The sequence below is a fragment of the Microtus ochrogaster genome, chromosome 7 (assembly GCF_000317375.1).
Source record: "Microtus ochrogaster isolate Prairie Vole_2 chromosome 7, MicOch1.0, whole genome shotgun sequence".
NCBI classification, from domain to species: domain Eukaryota; kingdom Metazoa; phylum Chordata; class Mammalia; order Rodentia; family Cricetidae; genus Microtus; species Microtus ochrogaster.
This window is the reverse complement of record NC_022014.1, coordinates 31,628,079-31,653,726: the sequence shown is the minus strand read 5'-3', so window position 1 is coordinate 31,653,726 and position 25,648 is coordinate 31,628,079.

Genomic DNA, 25,648 nt, shown 5'->3' with positions numbered 1-25,648 from the left:
CTCGAACTCACAGAGATCCGCCTGCCTCTGCCTCCCGAGTGCTGGGATTAAAGGCGTGTGCCACCACCGCCCGGCTTCGAAGGGATTTCTTATACCAGCTGTCAGTACTCACTAGCTCTGCCCCCTTATTCATTCTTCTTGACATGGAAGGCATGAATCAATTGCTCCCCTCTCCCCCGTGTTCCCACTGTCCTTTAAACAAAAACATTTATTCTGTTTTGTCATATATTGTCTGGGTCCATCATCCCTTGTCAGCAATTCTAAAGTTCAGATGCATCAAAAAGACAAAACCTCTTTTTCCTTTTTAGAAACTTTGCATTTGGGTGACAATTTTGATTTTAAAAATGAGGTAGAGGTATTTTTCTCTAGTATTTATGTAGTTATTTCACTGCGGGGTTATGAAGGTGTCTAACTTTGAGATGCCACACAACTTAAAGGGATGGTCAGTGATAAAGTCAGCAACCCCAGGTTCATAACCTCTGTGCCACGGATGGCACTAATCCAATATTTTTGTGGTTTGGAGAGAACATTTGTATCATACATAATATACATTGCTTTGCTCTGCCTATACAGTATTCTTTAGAAAGAAACCATCTCCCAATCAAGACCACTCTAGCTCTTCAGTCTACCAGAGGATCCACTGACTGGCATCCAGGAGCTGGTGCCTTCAGAGTTGAAGAAAATGACCTCATCATGGTCTTCATCTACGCTATCTCTGGGAAAGCAATCAATGCCTCTGGGATACCATAACGATGGCTATATGACCTTTCTTGGTCGAAACCATACAACACAATGAGTGGTGCCTGATGTAAACTTTGGCTTTCAGCTAATGATGACGTGATGATGTATGATGATGTAATGATTGTGACGATGATGTAATGATGTGTGATGATGGGGTGATGTGTGATGATGGAGTCATGGTGACTCACCAGCTGTCATAAGTGACCTCACTAAAGGGAAATGTTAGCACTAGGAAAACTGAGACAGGGAATGAGAGAGCTTACAAGGAATTCAGATTTTTTTTTTTGCTAAAACTTTCTATAGATATAAACTTTCCTTTAAAAGTCTGCTAATACAAGCTTGTCATGATTGTGCACATCTGCAATCCCAGAGCTCAAGAGCTTGAGGCAGGAGAAGCTCAAGCTCAAGGCTATCTTACACTAGCAAGAACAATGGGGAGATGAGTAGACCAGAGTATGTTACATGTGTACATGCATGAAAGCCCCTATAATAAATCCCATGTCTTTGCACAATTAACTACTTTTGTACTAGTTTTTTTTAATAAGTCCACACACACATTTTTTTTCAGTCTGATGAAAAAAATGAATGCATATTGGGGAAATCGGCTTACTTTTGATGAACCATTCAGTAAGAATGGCAGATCCTCTAACTGGAAATGTATTTGATGGGATGGAGTGGAGATGTGTCTACTTTTATCTATGTAGTTAAAGTCGCCTCTCCCCGAACACACACAATATCTGCCATTAGTGAGCACCCCTTCTTCTTCACTGGAGATCTGGATGAGAACCAAGCTCCCAAGACTCACTCTGGGGGCAGTGTAAGGAAACAGGTAACAGATGTGTGGAGAGATGGCTCTTGTATTGGAGCCGTGTATAATTTCCCAAAGGAAAATGATGGACATTGGACATGAAGGAGCTTGCAAAGAAAAGAGCCAGGTCTTAGGGAGGGGGGAAAGTGGACTCTGCCTTGAGTGTCTACAAACGTGTGGTCATTGGAGATACAGATATTGAACCCACGTACTAGTTAGAGGGCTGGCGAAGTTAAGGGAATCTCTCCAGGATTACACTACTCTCTTATAATCTGGAGGTCATGATAAACACCAGCCCCATAGACCTATGCCAACTAAAACCATCCAAGTCAAGTACTCAGTCCCATGGTAAGAGTGTAATGTTTAAATAGAGGTAGTTATTATTGGCCTTGTATGTATCACAGCCCTCTCTTAGAACTCTCCCATAAAGAAGTTTTTACAGACCAAGACCATTGTGTTGGTTTTGAAAAGACTGGGAGAGAGACTGTGTGTCTAAAGGAAGAGTAAAATGTGGTGTTCCACCCCACCCTACCCTGCTCCATCCTGAAGCGAGCAAGAGACTGTTGGCTAGCGAGGGACTCATAGCTCCAAGTTTTAAGTAGAAATGGTTGCCCGGGGTGAAGCTGGCAGGAAGATTTCATGATGCTGCCAAGGAACTGTTTGGAGGAAACAGATACAAAGAGAAGCAACGAAATAAATTCTATGGTTGAGAGAGTGCTGCTCTTCTCAAATGGGAGCAGTGAGGCCCTGAGTAGCATAGGAACCATTCCAAGATGTGCTTAAATTTAGGTAGGTTGTATTTGATAGGCGGGGACAAGTACATTCAAAAGACAGCACTCAGCCTGTCCATGCTCTCTGAGCATGGCCTGCCTCCCATTGAGTCAGTGGCCTCTCTTGTCTCTGACTCCTTTACTCCCCATGCTGGTCTATAGGACATCTCCAGACTGACTTCTCTATTGCAGTGCATGTATGGCCTTTCTCTTTCCTTCTAGACTATCCTGTTTCCTCGCTTTCTGACCCAAGGCCAAGGAGTTTTCTTGGGAACCTGTGGTCTTACTGAGAAGAACTCTCTTATGTATGCAAGCTTCTAGATCAATCTCCTTTTGAGGACCCCATCCTAAAGGAAAATACCTCAGCCAACACTTGCAGAAGGTTGACTGATTTGAAATACTTGTCTCGAGTTATTTTTGCTCCGAGTACGTCATCTATTTCTTGTGCCTGAATCTGTTTTTAGTGTCTCTCAAAAGTTCCACCCCTTTTAAAACATTTTTTGTCCTAATCAAACACTTCTTCAGCCATTAGTCTCCTTTTCTCACTACAGCTGTCTGAGCTTTCAAACATGCCTTTCTAAAGCAGGTCCTTGATGAATCGTGGTTTGTTTGTTTTTTTTGCATATGTGATCTGTAGAGGAAGGCTCTAAATTTGGGTTCCACACATTTAAGATTTTGTATTATCAGATTAATCAGTAGGAAGAATTAATTGTCCCACTGCTTTTAAAAAAAATCAAGGAGAGAAAGGATCATTTTTTTTTGACACATGAAAGGACTGTTCAATCATGAACAATTTAGAAGAATTAGCTCGCATTTGAAATATGTCATTTTTTCCCATTCCTGGAACACAGACAAGGGGCTTGTTCCCTGAGCTCAGAACTTGATGTTGGTCTATTTTACCTTTCATTTTTGACACTAGTGTGTTTGGTTTGATTTTTATTTTTGTCAAAGCATATATTTATAAATTAACATGAAGCTTCAAGTTCCTTTATTTTACCTAACCTAAGCAGAAATCTAAGCCCTCAAAGGGACATGAAGGGAACCAGTGCTGCCTCCTGCCTTGATTTTATTTATTTTAACTGCTGGAAGCAAGTCAGAGGAAAATGACTGGGAATTTCTTTTAACGGTAAACCAACTTTTTGAAGTACCCGTTCTCTGTCCTGAGGAACAGCCCCGGGTTTACCTTGGCCATCAACTTCCGAACACCCTCTGGCTTCCTGCTCCTGCCATGGCTTTGAGTTCCTTCTATCTTGACCTCTGTTTCAGCACTCCCTACCCAGACTCACTTCTCAGTTTGCTGTGGTGTCCTGGTCCTGCCCTTACAAGTTGAGTGGCACTAAGCGACTTACTTAATCCCTTCTGAGCTCTAGCATTCTAGAAAAACAAAAAAAAAAAAAAAATCATAGCAAGATGTTTCTTTAAGTCTAGCAGATAAAGTTAAAGCTGAAATTAACAAGTGGACAGTACTCAGTGCTATGAAGGAAGGACACAGAGCAAGTGGAGTCTCACACCTTGCAGGTGGCAGTGCAAAATTGTAAAACCAGTTTGAAAAGCTACCTGGTAGCTTATTATAAAGCAAATATAAGATTGCTTTACATTCCAGAATCTCTAGTCTAGATATTTACCCAAAGAAATTCCATGTGAGTCTTACACATATGTTTCTAGAGTCTTTAGTATGACAGTAACAAAACTGAAATGACTCAAATGCCCATTGGCAGTTGAACGAATGGACAAACGTTCTTATGACAAACTGCTACTAGGGACTTTTCAAGAGGGGTTTAAGGTCCGAGGTACCATAAAGTGGGTACCTTTGAAGACATTATCTTGACTTAAAGAAGGACAAAGTGAATGACACCATCGCATAAAAATCTGAACAAAGCAATTTTTTTATGGTGAAAAAGTTTGAGAGTGTGGTCTTTCCTGTAAAGCACTGGCTGATGGTGCTATATAGGCATACAATACAGTGCAATGATATAGATTAGATTAGAGGTCAATAAAGCAACTTTAAAAAAAATAATGTCAGAGCATCCAAAAGATTCTTATGTAGTATAATTAGAAAAATCCATTCCATCAATAATAAGACATATCCCTTGGCATTTTTAAAGTTTTGGAAGCCAAGATGTACCTTAGAATGAATGGCCTGTTAAAGTCTAATGGGCAGATTTTATTTTATTCTTAGACTATGTTAAGTTATAGAACAATAAAAGTTGGTGACTTCTTTCTAAGTATTTTCAAAATTTTACAAATTTCTTGCTATATTTACCTTATCTGAGAACTTCTTCCATAGTTCCTGAATTGTTAGGGCTTCTAACAACTACTAATAACTCAGGGAGTGGGCAATCTAGCATCGCTCTGATTTCATGCCCTACAAAATGACTTTTTATAACAACTACGCCCTGAAGTCGATGAAGACAAATTAAGCTGACTGCTAGACTCCAGCCCTGCTCTCTACAGCTCCACAGTTGGGCCTTCAGCTTCCAGTTATAGGCTCAACTAGGCCACAGCCTTAAGGCCTCACTAAGCCAAAGGCGGGAGTAACTTAAGCATTGCCATGGCTCCAGCTGCCAATTCTGCTCAATGCCTGTCCAGTCCTAATGACTAGTTTTGCAGAACGGTGGGAACTGTCTGCCAAGTCGTTTCCATTCCCTCAAATTAGTGTGAACAATAACTTTGTGTTGGTTCACTTAGCATCCATTCCCAACCTCACCATCCTATGCTGCCCTCAATTAGGGAGGCTGAAAAGCCAACTACTCAATACCCTAGTTCCCCTGCTTACACGTGGTAGCCATGTGACCTGCCCTGGCCAATGGACATACTGCAACGGGAGAAGGGACAAGAGACACTTCCAAGCTCTTGTTACCCCACCTCGCTGTGTCTTTCTTACCTTGAAGTTGGATGTGATGCCTGAATACAGAGATTCCCTTTGGCAGCTTTTAAACAGTAAGGAGGAAGAGCTCCATGCCAAGAGGGTGGAGAAAGAAAACAGAAACAGCCTTGAAACAAACCATGGTTACAGTTTTAATGACATCATCAACGACTATTTCTCTAGAAGTCCTTAGCTATTAGTGATTCACACTGAAATATTTATGGGTTAGATACAGTGTCTAGAACTTGCTTCTGTGCTGCCCAGTGGAAGCTGGTGGGAAGAATAAATGATGTAACACCAAGAGCTGTGGAAACTGGATAGACATCCAGCCAGGCCAACTCTATTTTCATGTATAGTTTACATCCTCCGTAATAAAAGGACTAAGACCTCTGACTGAGAATATCTCGGTCATCAAGTTAAACATCACCAGCTGGATCAGGTAATGCCTCTTTAACACAGTCAAATATCTAACAAGAAGCAAGCTAAAGGAGGAAGAATTTGTTTAGGCTCCCAGTATAAGAGGGCAGGCAAGGCCTGGGAGTTGCTGGAGGCGTGAATGTGTGACTGGGAAATGTCACATGTGAACAGCCCAGGAAGTGGGAAACAAGGAGCATGGATCTTTTTCTCAGTCCTGGCCCCAGCCCCTAGAATGGTACCACCTGCATTCATAATGGGTCTTTTCTCCACAGCCTTGAAAATGCCTGAATCATACCCAGTCCACCGGGCTTGGCTGACTCTTCCTCCTCCGCTAGACCCTTCTGAAAACAACCCCACAGACATGTCCAAAGGTGTGTCTCCCAGGAGACTCCAAATTCAGTCAGTCGACACTGACGATTAAACACGGCAGTAGTTAACTACTGAGGGAATAGCATCACTATGGCTCATCGTGTTGAAATCATGTGTCCCTTTACATTCTGTAGTGAGAGGAGTGATGGTCCTCCCCAAATCATGTCAGTAGAGTTAGGAGAAATCATTAGGCAAATCAAATTGAGAACTAGTCTGTAAAATAGCCCAGCCAGCATTCTTCCAGAAGTGCCAAAACCCTGAAAAACAAGTGAATACCCAAGACACTAACAGCTGAGAGAGGCCTAAAGAGACCTGGGGACCAGAGGCAATGAGGCACGGACTGGATTCTGAACTGCACAAATACATGTGTGGACAAACTGACAAAGTGCCGATAAAAACTGCTTAATTAACAATATCAATACAAAATTCTTACTTTTGATGGATGTGTTAAGTGACAGGAAGCTGGGTAAAAAGCACTCAAAACCTTTGCATCTTCTTTACAGCTTTTCCATGACTAAGTCATTCCAAACCAAAAAAGATTATAAAAAAAAAAAAACAACTGAAAGAAGAAAAGAGTTTGGCTTTCCATGGGCATTACCGATGGGTTGAGCTAACATCAGCAAGGACCCACCCCAGAGCCCTCATTACATAGGAAAAAGTTCTCAATAGCAAAGTTAGCTAGTGTGTTTTTTGTGTCTGGTGTAGTTAGCTCTTAAAACGCTTAGCTAAGAACAAGAACCCTTAGTACCAAGCAGCAGTTTAGAGGCCATGCTCTAGGGAGCCAGTTCCCTCCCCACAGTGCTGGCCAGAGGCATCATTCCAGTAGGACTTACATGCCAAGCTCACCCCACCCCCAACCCCAGTGCTCATAAGGGAACCAGGACATGAAGAGGAAGGGCTGGCTGTCTCTCCTGGAGCCTGCCTGAAGTAAATGATTAGTAGCTCTTGTGATGTAGAATCGAGAGAGAAGCAGTAACTTTCTTTTTTACTTCAATTCTTCATTGTCAATGCTTTGTCACTTTAGTTCTTCGGGCACAATAAATCAGGAGGTACAAAGGAAAACAGATTTCTTGCAATAGCAATAAAAGCATACGATTCCCACCAGTAAACTAGTACCACTGTGTGGGACACATAAGGATAAAAACATGAGACTTTACAGGAGATGAAAGATGAACCTGAATGAAAACAGTGTCATTGTGTTCTTTGACGGAAAGGTGCTGGATGTAATGTAATCTTTATCCTAAATTAATCTGCAAGTTAAAATATTACCAATTGAGAGGTGGGTGTAAAAATCAAGTCTCCCAAATTGTGTAAGATGAAAAGCATAACTGTAACTCACTTACGAGATAACAGATGAGAAACCTTCCATGATCAAAGAGTTTCTCGAAATGACCCCCCAAAGCACCAGCTATCAAAGAGAAAATTGATAAATTAGGCTTCATCAAAGCTTAAAGCTGTGCTCCTGGAAAGACTATGTTAAGAGAATAAAAAGCAATTATATATCCCATCTAACAAACGTGAGCAGCTACCTGGTTCTGGGGTCAAGTAGGAAATGGATACATGGGATCTTCATTGTGATTTCATTAAGGATGGCAGAATGTAGGGAGAGGAACGAGAGGTTAAAATACTTGCTGTGTATTCGAGAGATTGTCATTTGTGTCTCCAGAATCCACATAAGTGCCGGGGGGCATGGAAATCTGTTCTGAATTTTACTGAGAGATTCTGACTCAAAAAGACAAAGGGGAAGAACCGTTGAGGAAGATTCCTAACTTCAACTTCATGTCTCTATACATTCATAGGTACACACATCCCTATGCATCTGCCCACACCTGTGTGCACACATGTGAACACACATATACACACATGCACAGTGTTCACACACACACACACACACACACACACACACACACACAGAGAGAGAGAGAGAGAGAGAGAGAGAGAGAGAGAATATTTCAAAGATGCAACAGCCAAACATTAAAGAGCAAGGGGGCTTTAGTAGCATAGGGTCTTATGTGACCACATGGGACATACTCTCATGAGGAGGGCCTAGCCAAACAAAGAATCTGCATCCAAAATATATAAAGAATTTTAAAACTCACTGAGAATGGTAATGTCTTAAAAATAGGTAAATGAGACTGAGCCAGAGACCTAGGCCAGAGCAGGCCAGAGTCAGTAAACTCTACAGGAGCAGGACTGAACTAGTGACCTGGGTCAGAGCAGGCCTGAGGACAGCAAACTCTACAGGAGCAGGTACAAGGGAGCAACTGCTGAGCAAGTGGGCCAGAGTCAGAGACCGCTGTGGGTCTGGGCATGAATCTGGGAACTTCAAGGGAGTAGACCTGAGCCAGGACCCCTGCAGGTCTGGGCATGAGTCTGGAACCTCTGAAGGAGTAGGCCTGAACCAGGACCTCTGTGGTCCAGGTGTCAGGCTGGAACCTCCAAGGGAGTAGGTGGGAACTCGAAACCTCTGTGGGTTTAGGCATGAGTCTGGGACTTTTAAGGGAATAGGCCTGAGCCAGGTCCTCTGTGAGTCCAGGCGCACCTGAGTCTGGGATCTCCAAGAGAGAAGATCAGATTCAGAGACCTTTGCAGGACCAACCCCAAGCCAGGGACCTCCACAGGAGCAGATCCAGACCAGGAACATTTACAGAAATAGGTCTGAGCTGTCAACCTAGACCAGAGCAGGCACGAAACAGCAAACTCCATGGGAGTGGAGCAAACCTCGGGAGCTCTGGGTTATCTCCAGGAACATGGAGTGACCAAGTGGGTAACTAGAACCATGGCACTGACTGTAGCACAAGGAACAACCACCTGAGCCTTGGATCCACTGGCACCTAGAAGATTAGTCACCAGAGTCACAGACAACCCCAACCATGCCAATTAGAAGAAAGGATGAGTAGACAAGGTAAGAACACATGCAACACCACAAAGAGCAACATGACACCAGTAAAATCTAGAGACCCTACAACAGCAAGACTTGAACAACTAAATATAGATGAAGCATAAGAAAATGACCTAAAAATTAATTTCAGGAGAATGTTTGACTTCAGGAGAATGTTTGAGACTCTTAAATAGGAAATGAGAAATTCCCTCAAAGAAATGGAGGAAAAGACAAACAAAAAAATTAGAAGATATCCACAAATCACTTAAAGAAAACCAAGAAAAAGCAATCAAGCATATGAAAAAAACTATCCAAGACTTGAAAACTGAAATAGAGACAATAAAGAAAACACAAGTCAAGGGAATTATAGAAACAGAAATAATGAGAAAATTATCAGGAACCACAAATGCAAACATAAACAGCAGAATACAAGAGATGGAAAAGAGAATCTCAAGTGCTAAAGATACAATAGATGAAATAGATTCATCAGTCAAAAAAAAAAACCATTAAATCTAACAAAAGCTTAACACAAAATATCCAGGAAATATGAGACACCGTGAAAAGACCAAACCTAAGAATAATAAATATAGAAGAAGGAGAAGTTCAACTCAAAAGCACAGAAAATATATTTAACAAAATCATTGAAGAAAACTTTCCCAACCTAAAGAAATATGCCTACGAAGATACAAGAAGCATACAGAACACCAAAGAAACTGGATCAAAAAAATAAGTGCCCTCATCACATAATAGTCAAAACACTAAACATACAGAATAAAGAAAGAATATTAAGAGCTACAGAGGAAATAGGCCAAGTAACATATAAAGGAAGACCTATCAGAATTACACCTGACTTCTCACTGGAGACAATGAAAGCCAGAAGGTTGTGGTCAAGCGTTATGCAGACATTTAGAGACTATGGATGCCAGCACAGACTACTATACCCAGCAAAACTTTCAATCACCATAGAAGGACAAAACAAGATATTCCATGACAAAACCAGATTTAACCAATACCTAGCCATAAACCCAGCCATACACAAAGTACTACACAAAGGAAGTTGGCTACATCAACAAAAATATAGACAAATGATCTCACAGAAAACCTAGACAACAATGAGAACTCCAAGAGAGACAAATGTGGATCTAATCTACATGGGAAGCAGAAAGTAGAAAAAGACAAGACCTCCTGAGTAAATTGGGAGCATGGGGACCATGGGAGAGGGTAGAAAGGGTGGGGAGAGGCAGTGAGGGGAGCAGAGAAAAATGTAGAGGTCAATAAAAATCTATAAAAAAAAGGCGAATGGTTTGAATAGATGCTTCATGAGTGAAAATATAAGAAAGGCTAATAAACAGATGAAAAGATGTTCAACCCTATTGGTCATCAAAGAGACACCATGAAATCCTAATGAGATACCATTTCACACTTGTAAAAATGACTTCTATTAAAATCCGCATACAAGGTGCTGGAGAGATGGCACAAGAGGTTAAGAGAACTGCCTCCTCTTCCAAATGACCAGGTTCGATTCTCAGCCCTCACATGGCAGTTCGCAACTGTCTGTAACTCCAGTTCCAGGGGATCTGACACTCTCATACAGACATACATGCAGGCAAAAACCACAATGTATATTAAATAACTCTTAAAAAATACTGCACAGGCCTGGCGGTGGTGGCGCACGCCTTTAATCCCAGCACTTGGGAGGCAGAGGCAGGCGGATCCCTGTGAGTTGGAGGCCAGCCTGGTCTACAAGAGCTAGTGCCAGGACAGGCTCCAAAGCTACAGAGAAATCCTGTCTTGAAAAAATAAAAAAAAAAAAAAAAAAAAATACTGCATATAATATTAGCAAGGCTAGGTAGCACACACCTTTAATCCTAGCACTCAGGAGACAGAGGCATCTGAATCTCTGAGTTCCAGGCCAGCTTTGACTATTGCTTTAGTCAGTGTTCTAGTCCTGTGAAGACACATCATGACCACAGCATCTCTTACAAATGAAAGCATTTTCTTGGAGCTTGTTACAGTTGCAGAGGTTTAGTCCATTATCCGCATGGCAGGAAGCATGGCAGCATGCACGCAGACATGGTGCTGGAGGAACTGAGAACTCTGCATCCAAATCTGTAGGCTACTGGAAGTAGAAAGAGAGAGAGAGACACTCGGCCTGGGTTGAGCATTTGAAACCCCAAAGTCCAGCCCCAGTGACACACTTCCTCCAACAAGGTCACACCTCATAATAGTGCCACTCCCTGTTGACCAAGCATTCAGATCTATGAGCCTCTGGGGGCCATTCTTATTCAAACCACCACAGCTACACAGAGCTACAAAGAGAAACCCTGTCTCCAACAAACAAAATTGCTATTCCAACTACCAACAATAGTATGGAGAAGCTAAAGCTCATACTGCATAGTCAGTTTCTTGCAGAGTTAAACTTACACTTGCTTGTCAACCCTTGATTTTAATTCCTGGAAAAAAAAACATATGTGCACAGATTCCTGTACATGTGTACTTAAGACAATGCTAATCATGAGGGAGGGAGAAGGAGAAGGGAGGGGGAGGAAATGGAGACTGTTTCCTTTGGAGAAGCCATCTCTACACAAAAACCAGGACTGAGTATTCCCCTCTTGGCTTTAGGATACTAGAGGCTTGGATAGTTACATGATCTTACCACAGTTGTCTTACCAGGTCTCATGGTTGCCCAGGTCACCCCCACCAGACGGTGCTCCTCATGGAAGACACAAGAGACAAGATACATAGAAAAGTCCATCTCATTTCAGCACAGGAAGAGTTTGATACACGGTTCTGAAAAATGTTTAGTGAGCCTATGAATATATCAGGCATATTTATTTCCATATATAAAACTCCTTTTGTTAAATTTACTGATGCCTCTAGCAAGAAGAGCGGAATTTAAAATTGCTTTAACAGAACAAACGGCAATTCCGTCAGGATAAATCAAGTCCTGCGTCATGTTTTAAAGTTATTTTCTGAGTTTATAATTTTATTTGTGAAATATACTGATGCAGGGAAGAAATTCCTCAACTTGCACTCCTAATTTGAAAAGTCCTTTAATACCACTTGGGTTAATTGGAGCTTTACCGAGGAGTTCTGCTGGGTCATTTACCACAAGGTTGCTTTTCAAATTGTTCTTAGGACAAACAAGGCCTTGCTACTTTAGGTAGACACAACTTGCCACCAACAAAAACAGCGTTTAGAATGTAACATACATAATATATAGCATTGTTCATAGAGACATTTATAACTTCACGGTTGTAAGCCAACTGTTCTTGGAACTATTGAAAGCCAGTTTTCAACACTGCAGGAAATTGATTTGCTCATGTAACGAAAACTTTAAGACAGTGGTTCTCAATCTGTGGGCCACAGCCCCTTTGGAGGTCCCATAACAGATATTCTTCATATAAGATATTAATAACAGTAGCAAAAGTGCCGTTATGAAGTAGCAACTGTCAATACTGAGATTCATGAAAGAAGAACAAGTTGCACAATTTTGAGCCAAATTGAAACAGGTTTTGATTAAATACTAACCAGGATGGGCTTTGGTCAGGACCACTCCCTGGAATTCCCAGGTTAGTGACAGTGAGACAGGTGTTGTAGGGACTTTTATGGACAAATTCATAAACCATTGTATTTTCCCATGGCTGTTATTTTCCAAGAACTACAACTCCCAGCATTCCAGGAAGTTACCTGGTCCTTGGGCAGATGGGGCTTACAGGTTAACTTTTGGACCTTACACAACTAAAGAACTTTATGTTTGAGGGGTCAGCACAACACAAGGAACTGTATTGGAGAGTCCCAGCCTCAGGAAGATTGAGAGCCGCTGCTAAGGGTACCATGTGGGACATTTCAGGGCAACTGTTGATTATTCTAGCTTATGCCAATATCACTAATTTTTCTCTTACCTTCCAGGAGATACGACGGCCAGATGAAGACCTCTCTGGCTCTCAAATGTGTCCAAGGAAATCTAACATCTACCCAAAGCGCCACGAGTCCTTCATGACTCTGTTCCAAGCTTTCCAGGACAGCCCGAAGCTTCCATCTTGAATGATTATTTCTAACTGGAGTGATGGGGGCAGGGGGTTGAAGAAGATAAGGCTAAAATGTTCTAGCCCCACAACAGCTAATGCTAGCACAGGATGTCAAGTGTTTCCTGTCCACCATGTCCTCTGGCCATGACACTAGTATGATCAGGAGGGAGCAGAAGCTGTCAAAAGTTTTTCTTTTGCAGCAGAAAGAGGTAAACACAGGGACTCGTGACTTGTCGAGGTGTTGAGAACAAGTGATCTAATGGGATGAGCTTTGAAGAAGAGGTGATGGAAGAGCCACGCCATAGGATGGAGGGCTGGGAAATACGGTGACTCTCATGAACTCTCAGCAACATGGTCGCCTGCACAGGCCTTGTAGCAGGCGTTTTCTTTGGGCTGCCAGTTCACAGCGAATGACACCGAGACTTGCTATTAACTGTGAAAGCTCAGCATGAGCTTCAGCTTGTTTCTATCTAGATCTTATAACTTGAATTAACCCACACTTTGAAATCTACATTCTTCCGCATGCTCGTTACCTTATTCCCGTTTGGCCAGCCTGGTTATTCTACATGTGGCTGGCGAAGACGCCTTTCTTCTTCCCCGAGCTCTCTGTCCCCAGAAGTCCCTCCTGTCCGCTTTTCGTCTAGTTAATGTCCGTTCAGCTCTTTATTAAACCAACCACGGTGACACATCTTCACACAGTGTAAAGGAATATTCCATGCAATATTTAATCAGCAAATATTCGGTTATGTTTCTGGGAGGGCTTACGGGGCCCTGCCTCACCCAGGAAAGATAATAGCTGTCAAGAGCTGCTCAAGAAGAGGAAGCCAATGTCTTCAGTGACGGAACTGTGCATCAGTGCGTAGTGTTACGCCTGTGCTCCGTGGGTGGCCCTGAGGGGCCCCGTTAAACACAATGGGTCACGAAGAAGAACAAAACAAAGAGATGTGAAAGTGGGATGGGGACTTGATGGGCGGGAGGAGGGGGCTGGTGGAGGTGAGAGGAGGTGGAGGCATAAGAGTGACCAGAATAATATATTACACACACACACACAGAGAGAGAGAGAGAGAGAGAGAGAGAGAGACAGAAAGACAGAGAGACAGAGAGAGAGAGAGAGAAAGACATACAGAGAGATAGGTAGTATATATTCTATCTGTTCATCCGTCCATCCATCCATCCATCCATCCATCCATCCATCCATCCATCCATCCATCCATCTATCCACCCATCCACCCACCTACCTACCTACCTATAATGTAGTCAAAGAATAAATTAACTTAAAAGAGTTAAAAAAAATTAAAGAAAAGCAGTATGGCTCAGGCCACCCAGTAGTAAATTTCATCATCATAGTAAACTGTGTCAATCCACAGGATCCTAGGGCATAACTCATCATCAGAGAACAGGAGATGGACACCCGAGGTGGAGTCCATGTTTCAAATAGCAACATGCACCTTAGGTTTGTAGTTTCTTCATCAGCATTTCACTCAAGATTTGTTGACTGTCTTCACTGTGCATGGGAGATGTGTATGTGGTTAGACCCAGGCGTGAACGAGAACTCTTACTTGGGATCTATGCAGAGTAAAGACAGTAAATTTGTGTGCTATGTGAGCAGATAGATAAACTAAAGAACATATATGGTAAACACCTTGCAGTGCTGTGGAGGATAAGGAAGGGCTGTAGCTGTCTGTTTGAAGATCTAATTTCTATGTTGGGTTGTGAGCTCTTAAATGCCATGGTGTATTCTCTATTTTGTCTCAAATGACTTGCACGTGGCAAATGACTGAAAAGAGCCTATAAACCCTGCCTTTGGAAACAGTGGTCCCTTGCAGCTTTAGTTGCTTCTATCTCTGGTCTACCCTCTGTGCAGAAGGATGCCCTTCCTCCATTCTTCAGTGTGGAGAGCTCTCTCCTCACCACAATTCAGAAGTTCAGAAGAGCGCAGAGAGCTCAACAGAACAACTTGTCATAGGAAAAAAATTCAAAATTTAATTTATTGAAGATATTTGAACTTTTAAAGTGTGATCTTTTGTTTTTTTCCTCATAATTCTTTGTAGCTAGGTCTCTAGCTGGATCTTCCTGATAATTCAGAAGTGCACAATTTATGGAGTAATTTTTGTAAAAACCAGCAGGCATGAGAAATAGGGTTGCTCATTACACAACTTATGAGCCTCAAAAAAACTGCTTTTCTTTTTATTAAAATTAGATACATTTGGGGGTTTCCAGACTATGTGTTTGGTAACAAGATAGGCCATGGAGATGGAGATGTAATGGCAAGCTAAAGTGGCCCCACCTTTGACCTTGTGATATTTGTCAAATAGTAACACTTTCCCCAAGATTTCCTGAATTCTCTGTATCTTCTGACTCAAAGTTTAGTGTACCCCCAAGTCTAAGAGTCTTGACCACAATTCTGGGTTTCTGATACAGTATGTCAGGAATGGAACTTGATAATGTGTACAGTAACTAAATTCCTAAGTGAGACTGAAGCTGCTGGTGTGGGTACACTTTGGGAGCTGGTATCCAGGATACAGGATTCAAGAATCTGCAGGCAGTGTTGTGTGTGCCCAGGGCTAAACATCACTAAAGAACAACATACTTATTAGTGTAGAGATTGCAATGGGGGTAGGGAATATTGAAATAAGCACAAATGTTACCCCTATGTTCAAGAAACCTACATTGTGATGGGAGAGGCATAATACAGCTTAAGTTTTTATAGATAGCTCAGTTACCATGCTGAATAGGTGTTACATGGTTGGGGTCTCAGCAGGAATGGGAATGGCTAGATAAAACTGCACATTTTGGAAATGAATAATCTTTGGACTCATAGGAAAAAAAAACCCAGGAAGTTAGCCAGGGAAAACAAACTCGAGATCCATTTCCTTCCAGTGTGTTACAGGCAGCAAATTCAAGTGTTAGTGGCAGTGCTTTGTCACCATGTTAGTTGCGGGTCTCCAGAGAACAGAAGCTGTATGAGGGGGATTGATGGATGGATAGACAGTGCAGCCATTGGAGAGATGAAGACTTTCTGAGCTGTAAAACAGAGACTACAAGATTGAAAAGAGCAGTTCCCAGAAAATCCTGTATTTTCCCCAAATCATTAATTATTGACCCTCTTCCCCTGGATGGTGTTAAGCTCACTATATAGATCAGGATGACCCTGAACTCATAGACATCTGCCTCCTAGATGCTGGGGTTCAATGTGTGTATCACCATGTCCATTCTATTGCCTTTTCTTAATGTCAACTTAGAATCACTTGCTTTAGTGTGACCCCAGTAGGAAGTACCTATCTAAAAGTCAGACTCACCCCATAATGAGTCTGAATCATGCAGGAGGATGGAACTCCGCTATTCCTACCTTCTCTTTCTTCCAACCTGCAATGTAATTTTTGTTAAGTCTGTGCGTGAGTGTTGAACATATTCATGAGTCGGCGTCCTGTTACTGAAACAAACACCCAAGAAGGTCAACTTGTAAAGAGAAAGGTTTACTTTGGCTCAGTTTTGGATGGTCTTTGACTGATTGGCCTCGTTGGTTTGGGTCCACAGAGAGACAGCACATCAAGCCGTTTGCATCGTGGAAAGGTAACAAAAGAAAGAGTAGGAAAAGTCAGAGTGTTACTAGCCCCAAAGACTAAGAACACATTCACAGTGCCCGAAAGACTTCTAACAAAATATTCCACCACAAATCTGGGACCTAGGTCATAGTGTTTGGGGGACATTTCAGATGCAAGCTGCAGTAGGAAGACTAAGAGGCACATGCCTTACCCAAGCACACACAGGTTGCTGGAGTTCAGTCCATCAAATCCTCACGGGTTGTTGACTTTGAGAACTCTTGAGAATTAGCTAACGTTTTCTCACAGGCTGTGCTATATCATGGGTATTTCAGTGATTTTTAGTTTGTTTTTCTTATTTCCTCAAGGGAGAAAGAATACGTGCTATAAAGCGGTGGTCTTTCAACAAATCAGTCGAAACAAACAAACGCGTGTGGTTGCTGGTGATTTAAAATAAAAAGAGGCAAAACATGAGAAAACTTCTGTGTTCGGTTTTCCAGCTGGACCAGAACAAGCGGGTCTTCAGCATTTGACTTCTAGACGCGAGGTCTCTGGCTTTGTTTCTCTCACGGTCAGCTTCCTGGACTGTGCCAAATTTCAGCTTCTTCAAGGACCAGAGCTTTGGATGACATCCTCATCCTTCCCTTCACATAAAAAAAACCCTTCCTCCTCAAGCCCTAAAAATACCGCTTGGCCTTGGAACGCAGCCTCCTTTTCAGCAGCTCCTCACCAGAGCAGTTGCTGGACCTGGAGCCAGCCAAAACCCGGAAGAAAAAGAAGCTGTTTGGTGGAAGCCAGCCCACATGTGGGTCTCCTTGAAATGTCCAGTTCACAAGAAGAACAAAAATCTTTCCTTTCTCTGCCACGAGATTTCAGCTTAGCCCTGATCACATTCTTTCTTTTCTTTTTTTTCGGGGGGGGGGAGGGATGGATGTGGTATTTTAGTTTTTGTTTCCTGGTGGGAAAAAAATTGGCAAAACAAGATCCAAAACATCTTGACTTTTCCTTCTTGCAACTGATGGGAAGCAGAGTTAGGCTACTTGGCAACTTTTCCCCAGCTCTAGAATTTAACTTTAGAAATCTCATTGTGGTCAAACAAAATAAAATTTCCCAAAGAAATGTTGGGTAGACTTTAAGTCCTGTATGAGACCATTCAAGAACTCACTGGAGAACATTCTGGATTCATGTCAATGCTGTGTGTGTGTGTGTGTGTGTGTGTGTGTGTGTGTGTGGTGTCTTACACACACTAAGCAAGGCTGCTATCTCTTAACTACACCCTCAGGTCTTGACAGTGTTGTTTGGCTAACAGCCCCTATAACACCGACTGTATATATCACCGGCTGTAAGTAGGGCTGATGGGATAGCATCTGGGCAGAGGGAAAGCATAGCTGTTTTCAGTTTCAAGAAGGAACCACATGAATTAGGGAGGGAAGGTAAAAGCTTAGGAGCCCTGACAGACTCATGAATGAGTTCTGGGCTTGGGGAGAGGACAAAGGGAGGAGTCAGATAGGGGGAGGTCAGTGTCGCTGGTACACGCGGAGAGGACGGAAACCCAAGATGTTAGCACAGAACTGTGTGAAAAATGAGGAAAACAAAAAATAATATGGTAGAAGGAGGCAATGGAGTCTGAGGGGAGGGGACCGTGAGCTCAAGGTCAGGCCCATACCAAGACTCAGTCTCAAAACAGCAAGTGAAGCAACCAATCATGAAACAAGCGGAAGGTTTGTGGTCAGGGAAGGAGGAGGTCAATGGTCTGAGGACAAAGGCAAAAAGGAGATGTTCTGGTCAGCCTTGTGGAATTCTGGAACAGGACAATCGTTCTCTTAATGAGTCAGTCAGAGCAGCGGCTTCTGAGTCATCCCACCTGAGCCCGAGTCCCCAGACTCCTCCCTCACACAAGACTTCCCCAGAAGAAGAATTTTCCCTCTTCCTAACCTCACTCTTTCTGCTTCCATTTTTGCATCAAGAATTTTCTCCCCCTGGACTTGCACCTGCCAAATCCTATACATTCCTTCAGAGACTCTCAGGGGGATAATGTCAAAATGCACTACATACATGTATGGAAATGCCATAATGAAACTCATTATGCAACAACAACAGCAGCAGCAACAGCAACAACAGCAATAATATATGCTAACAAGCTTGCATAAAACCATTATAAAAGAATTCTGTTTTTACTGTCAGCCCGTTGAGTTCAAAGAGACTGAAGGAACAGGAGAGCAAAGATTGGGTGTGGGTGACTCTCTTGTGCTATCTTCTCTGGGCTCTATATTTAAATTTCCTCCATTCCCGAATAACTATTGTTGTATTTATTACTTTAGCTTCCTCATAGTATTCTACAGTGCCCAAATAAGGCTGCCAGTTTACTGACTTAGACACCATCTTCCTCACAACGCTGGATGATGCCTGAGCAAGGCTAGCTGTTCAGTAATTTACACACCGGTCAGCAGCCCAGGGGAGTTAGAACAGCCTGGAGGGAGCTGCACTCAGGTGTGTGCATCGGGCATCAGAAGCAGTGAGTAGGGCAGGACATCTTGATCTGAATTCCAGTGTGATTGCACAAGGCACTTCACTCCCTTCTGGATCCTGGTTTCTCAGAGAACAAGTAAAAAGAGCTTCTCGGTGTCATCCACACCCTGGATGAAAGAGAAAAGTGACCCTCAGAAGGTGTCCACAGCTTAAGAACACCCCGTAAAATGTAAGATGACTGAAATCATGGGTGCTCACTCCTGAGTCAGTCAAGCAGAGTGCATCGGTGCTTGTCGCTATAGGGGTGGGGACCACAGAGGCCAGACATGCACACCAATCATACTGTTCAGTTGCACAATGATATCAACTTGACACAAACTGATAACCAGATACTAAAATGTGCACAAGTGAACACAGGCTTTTCTTATGTCCATAAAATCATTTTTTAAGATGGGTGTAGTGACACATGCCTGTCATCCTAGCACTTGAGAAGGAGTGTGAGTTTGGGGCTAGCCTGGGCTCTGCATATATTGAGATCCTATTTTAAAACAAGCAAACCAAATGATTTCTTCTTTTCATTCTTTTGGTGTACTTACCTCAAATTTCTGGCATGTTCATATGCTTACGTACTTTTTTAATCAGAAGAAACAAATAATGTTTTAGTGTCTAGGGAGTTGGTCTCTTCTCCCAGAGTTTTCCGTAGTCACCTAGCTCCTTCCCAGCCAGATGCTGTGCTTTTTGCTGGGGGACTTCTAGGTGAGGGAGGTAAGGTGTGGCCCACCACCTCATAGAATTCTTTACATACAAACCCTGTGTGTTTGGTTGGATTTTAATATAGTACACTTTCAGTCATTTCCTGGACAATTCCATCTATGAGTAGAGGCAGATACAAACTTCTGTCTTTTATATATATTTTAATAGAACACTAAATAATGTCACAGTCTTTTAAGAATAAATCTGGAACAACTGCCAAGACACTTCATAAACAGAAAATCAAGTTTAAAATGGTTTTTGAATGATCACATCACCTGTTTCAAAAATTTTAAGTCATGAAAATCCTCAGGCCTTTTACTGACTGTCATTTTATTCTTTTTGTTGTTGTTATATTTATTTATATTTTGTCTCTCTCCTCTTTCTCTCTGTCTTTGTCTCTCTGTCTCTGACAGTTGTGGGAGTTGGTTCTCTCCTTTCATCATGTGGGTCTTGGGATTGAACTCAGGTCATTGGGCCTGGAGGCATGATCCTTTACCTGTGGAGCCATCTCAATGGCTCCATTTTTTCTTTTATCTTTATAAAGTAATTCCTTAGAAAATGCTATATCTGGATATTCAGATATATTTTGTACAGGTGGATTACTGGTGCATAATTACCAAGTTTAAACCAGCCAAACAGCAAATTCCTGGAAAACAGTATCAACAGCCATTGCTTGGAAGAGCCATAGACCAGGAGTTTGGTCAACCAAAGAGAGAGAAAGAACTGACCTGAAAACCTACAGCTTCAGTCCTGTGTCTCCAGACCCTTATCTACTGTCTCCAATTCTTTGTTCTTCCCTTTTTTCAATTGCACTTGGTTCTTTTCTATTCATATACGAGATAGTCTTTTGAGATATAATCAACTTTTATTTTAAAAGCAATAGTGAAACTAGTTCTTTCTATGAGAACTTGAAGTCTTTCTTCCTCTCATTTCTGTTCTTTTTGGTTCCATGAAACTCAAAAGGTACAAAAAGGCCTAGGCTTCCACTGTCACCCAGCATCCAGCTCCTCCCCAGGGACCAGCAGTTAGCTCATTTCTCCATCTACTCCCACCAGGTATCTAGCCTAAGCTACCATTCCTTCATATGTATCATATGTGACAGATCTTGTCTCTTTATGAACCAAACTACAGTTCCTTAGTTAAAGGAGAAAACCAAGAAGAATATGTGAGTGAGATCTGAGCTTGACTGTGATGAACGTGGGGAGTGATGAGGAAGAGTGGAATACATTCCACGAGGGCAGTGGGGGCTTATAAGGGGCCTGGTGCATGCTGGGTAACTGAGATGACCCAGAAACCAGCCTTCCTGTAGCAGAAAGTTCACCATAAACACTAACGAAACACCGGGGCCATTGTAATCACAATTGTTGCTATCAACTGAGTGAGCAAGGGAGTGCCACACACTGTTCTAAGCCTCTAGACATTTTCTTACTTCATCCTCGAATCTTGCTATGTGGTAGCACTACCTTGTCCTTTTATATAACAGAAATTGGAGTCTTAAGAAGGCATTCTGAGCTTCCAAGGGCTTGTGGCTTACATGTAGACAAAAAGTAACCCAGGTCAACTGTGAAGGACAAGAATGTTAAGACAAAGACATGTGGAGTATCTTGAATGTGTCCCCTAGGGTTTGGGGGGTACTTTTTAAATGTTAGCTCCACCCTTGTTTTTTAGCAAGGGTAAAACACAACTCCTTCACTGCAAAGAACTTGGACTCTGTACTTGTAAATCTTCCTGTCATATTGTTTTGAGGTGACTTGAATCACTTTGTGTCAGCCCTCCTAGACAAGGCCAGTGGCTGTTGTTCCCTTGGAACCTCCCTGAACAGCATAGACCAATGCTCGCTCTTAAATTTCCCCTATTTCTGAAGTCGCCAAATGAAACTTGAGCATAACACATAGCCCAGGGGCGTAAGTCATGAAAAGCAGAAGACCCTGACTCATCTGAGCAGTGTTGAGACCCAGGAGGCTCAGAAGGGGTGTTTATCTTAACTTGTTTACAGAGAGGGAAGTACGCTACCATGACTGACTGACCTGTATCTAAGGTGCAGATCAGGGAATATCGGAGAATATTTACCAGTCACAAGTTGCGAACCAAAAGGCATAGAAAATAACTAAGGCTTGTATCTCAAACCCTGAGAAATGAGGCTTTGCATTTCTTCTTTACACTAAAAAGTGCTACATCAGGTGGTTTCTACCTGTGTAACACAGCATTGCACAGTGTTTGAGGGGGATCTCACAGATGGAGGAAGCAATTTATACGTTATGAGATGATAGAGTCAGTATGAAATGATTTGAAAGTGAAGATCAGTTCAGAGCAACACAGAGCAAGAAATAATGCTTAAGGAAGATGTTTGTGGGGAGCGGAAGTGGAATAAAAGAATATCAAAATATCAGTGAGGACACTAATGATGGCTGTTTAATGGAAACCAGCGGCATAGCTCACCAAAGTAGAACTGCCCAGTCAGTGTGTCCCAGCCTCAAAAAAGTTACAGATGCACCATGGAATGTTGATCCACTTGGCCTTAAAGTAGCGGTTGGGACGTGACCTTGGGACCGCCTTTAGCTGTGAGATAACTGGACAAGGGTCCCTTGAGAGTAGCCTGGGCTGTGCTAGAGTTTGGCTGTATTCCCTCTATCCCCCACTAGAGGCAAGCACAATGGTGTCTTCCCCCTTGTGTTCAGCGGAACCAGGAAGGACTTCAGCAGCCAACTGAAAGTGTGATGGGCTCTGCCGTTGTCAAGAGACCCCTGTCATTGTTGGAAAGCTGCTGTTCCAGGATGCCTGGGGCAGGGCACCATGCCCAGAAGGCAGCCAGCTGAAGACAAGGTGCTGGAAGGAAGAATTGTGATCCCGGGTGATAGCTCATCGTGACAGCTTCAAAGCTTGAGCTTTGACTGCATCAGGCCCTCTCTTGGTCTGTGACTAATGTGCCCTTTGACCAACTTAACAACCGAGAACTATTTTAGCATGCAGATATTTTAAAAATCATGGCTTCATCAACTTTTGAAGTATATGATGTGTAAAAGAGTTCAAATTGGTTAATATTCTACTTCCATTAACCCAGAAAATTCAACATCACATTTTGTTAGTGAAGGAAGACAAGGAGCCTGGGCCAAGTCTTCAAACATCATTTTAACAGATATTTAAAAAAGATGTGGTCAGGACTTCCTTCCTTTCTTGTGCAAAGATCGCCACGGTGCTACTTATTAAGAATGCAGAAACTGCATCACTTAAATCTTCTTTATGTTGTTTTCGAGACAGGGTTTCTCTGTGTAGTCTTGTCTGCTCTGGAACTCACTCTGTAGATCAGGCTGGCCTCGAACACAGAGATTTACCTGCCTCTGCTTCCCTCCTGGGTGCTGGGGCTAAAAGTGTGTGCCCAATAAAAAGCTTTTGATTAGAAAAGTGTCATATTTTGAGCGCAAAGCAAGGTATGAATGTTTGCATGTGCATGTGGTATGTGTATGTGTGTGTGTGTGAGAGAGAGATCTAGCTCCCTTTTCTTTAAAAATTTTAAAAATATGTTATTTAGAAATTAAGACACATTCAGTATTCATTATTTTCCTTAATATGGTAGACATGACATTTGCTTTATTTTATTAAGAAAAGAAGATAAGAAGATATGAATAAATAGCCTTTTAAAGTCATTTATATAGATACAACCAAATCTCTCCCATGCTTCTCTAGGGTATTGTGCTCAGATTGTCATTTTCCTTGATGTGTGATGATAGAGAAAACCATTGGGAAGTGCTCTCAAAACCACCCTTTGCTACTAGGAAATTCTCGATTTTTTTTTTTTTTGCATGCACAACAGTGAGGAGGGGGCAGGAAATGGCATGCTGCTACATGGAGAAACAGCTTGGCCGAAACAATTGTTATTTTTATTTATTTATTTTTAACAAGAGTCAGGAAATTTCCAGAATGTTGGGAAAACAAAGAGAAGACTTTTCTCTCTGTTTCAATTGTTGTAGGCATGCAACTTAATTTTTGTTGGGCTGGAGAGAAAGGATTAACAGGTGAAAATTAAGCCTTGTAAATTTAAAATAAATGTATTTTATTTATATCATTTAATATGTGAAATATGCAAAAGTGGTGCAAGGTTATGAATGGCATGTCTGGCGAGGCCAAAAAGAAGTCGTGAGGACAGCCAGGTACCCTGCTGGCCACTGCCTTTATCCTCCAGCCTGAATCTTCTCAAATTATCCATAGGAGATTTATCCACATACTCAATAAGAAAAATATTTCTAATTATATCCAACCATTCTTAATATGAATGAGAATCATGCAGAGACGGTGGATTGCCAAGAGAGTTTTTGCCAGACAATTCCTTTTGACTTAAGAAAGAAGAGGCAGCTGCATTGTTTCCATAGCTATCCATATAAAAGAGTCCCGCACAAGGCTGACTCGTCCTGCTTTAAAAAGCTCCAAGGTAGGTGGGAGCCGGACACTGGCCACCGTCTGGGCTGCAGCTCCCAGTGTGGTGTTTTCACATCTGCGAATTCTGGTGTCTTCGGCTTCCCATAGCCAGTGGGATTTTATTGCTCAGCTTATAAAGTGCCTTCCTTTTTTTCTCATACAGGACCCTCTCGTTTCCTAGCCACATCTTCTCGTTTACCAGTAAGGTAAGGAAGGCTTGGACTAACCGGTCCCTGGAGGTGTGATGGGGAGTCTCTGGTTTCCTGTCACTTAGCATCCTTTGAGAAAGCGCTTGTCACAGGAAACACTAACAACTGCATCTAAGGAGAGGGACTGGGAAGGGAGGGAGGGCTTTCATCCCTGCACTGGTGACTCTGGCACTTGTAGCAAAGGACAAGGGAGCAAAAAGAAATGCTAATATATTTCATATATATTTAGTCTCCACAAGAAACACAACAAACAATCAAAAAACTACTAAAAATCCCCTTGGTAGAAAAGCTCAGATTTTTTTTTTTTGTAAAAGTATGTCTTGCTGTTAGAATTCATTCAATAAACATGATCTCTAGCGAGAAAGTACTTAGAACAATGGCTCTTTTAAACTTTTTATAGGCCTGCAGAAAAGTTACTATATGAAACCAGAACATAGTGAGATATTTTAATAGGTTAGCCCTGTTAGTACTGCATGCTGCTTCTCCGGAGAGGGAGACTGGGGGAGTGGATTTAAATGAGTGTCAAGCATTGAGCCTGCAGTACGGCAGCAGGATTCCATCCCCACCTCGCATTGTTCTGCTACCTGTACCTAGAAGTAGGGAGGGACAAGCTGCCAGGTCTCATGTTCCGTACACGGAAACTTAGAGCACGGGGAGCCTTGCCACGTGGGAGCACAAGGATGAGGGTGGGTGTGGGTTGCCTCCTTCGTGAGTTTGACTTGGTTTAGTGTGCAAAAGCATCATGCTGGAATAGGTCTACCCAGCATCCAACCAAAAGAGGGGGAGGGCAGGTGGAGTAGGAGGAAACAAAATTAAAATTCTTCCAAAACTAATTGGAAAAAGTTGGCTGAATATCTACAAGAAGAAATATAGTTGCCTTACCTTACATGGCCAGAAAGATGTGTGACATTAGAGTAAATGACATTTTATGTGCAAATAGTAGCCTGAACCCTTTCCAATTACTTAGTTGTCCTTTTAACATGGGTTTCTCAAGTTATCACCCTATCCTCGGGGCTTCAGAGTGAAAAGAAGCTGGGATTATAATCTCTGCCCTAAAGAGAGAATCACTGAGGCTCAAAACGATCAAGGAACTTACCCCTGGTCACACAGTCCTGGGCAACATCACTCTACCTATAATCTAGTTTCCCAGCTAGCATGCCTGCCTCAAGATGGGAGATGCTGGATGTTAAGCCCGAGCACGCATCCCTGCAACCTCATGTGTTTTTGTTCTTGTGAGGCTTGCTTCAGTAACTGCAGCCTGGTAGCAGTAGAACTCCTTAGTGTAATTTACAACTGGACCCCTGAGACAGACTCTGTGAAGATATGCAGCTTGGCTTGGCTTAACCACTTGGCTCAGTGGTCAAGAGTGATTGTTGCTC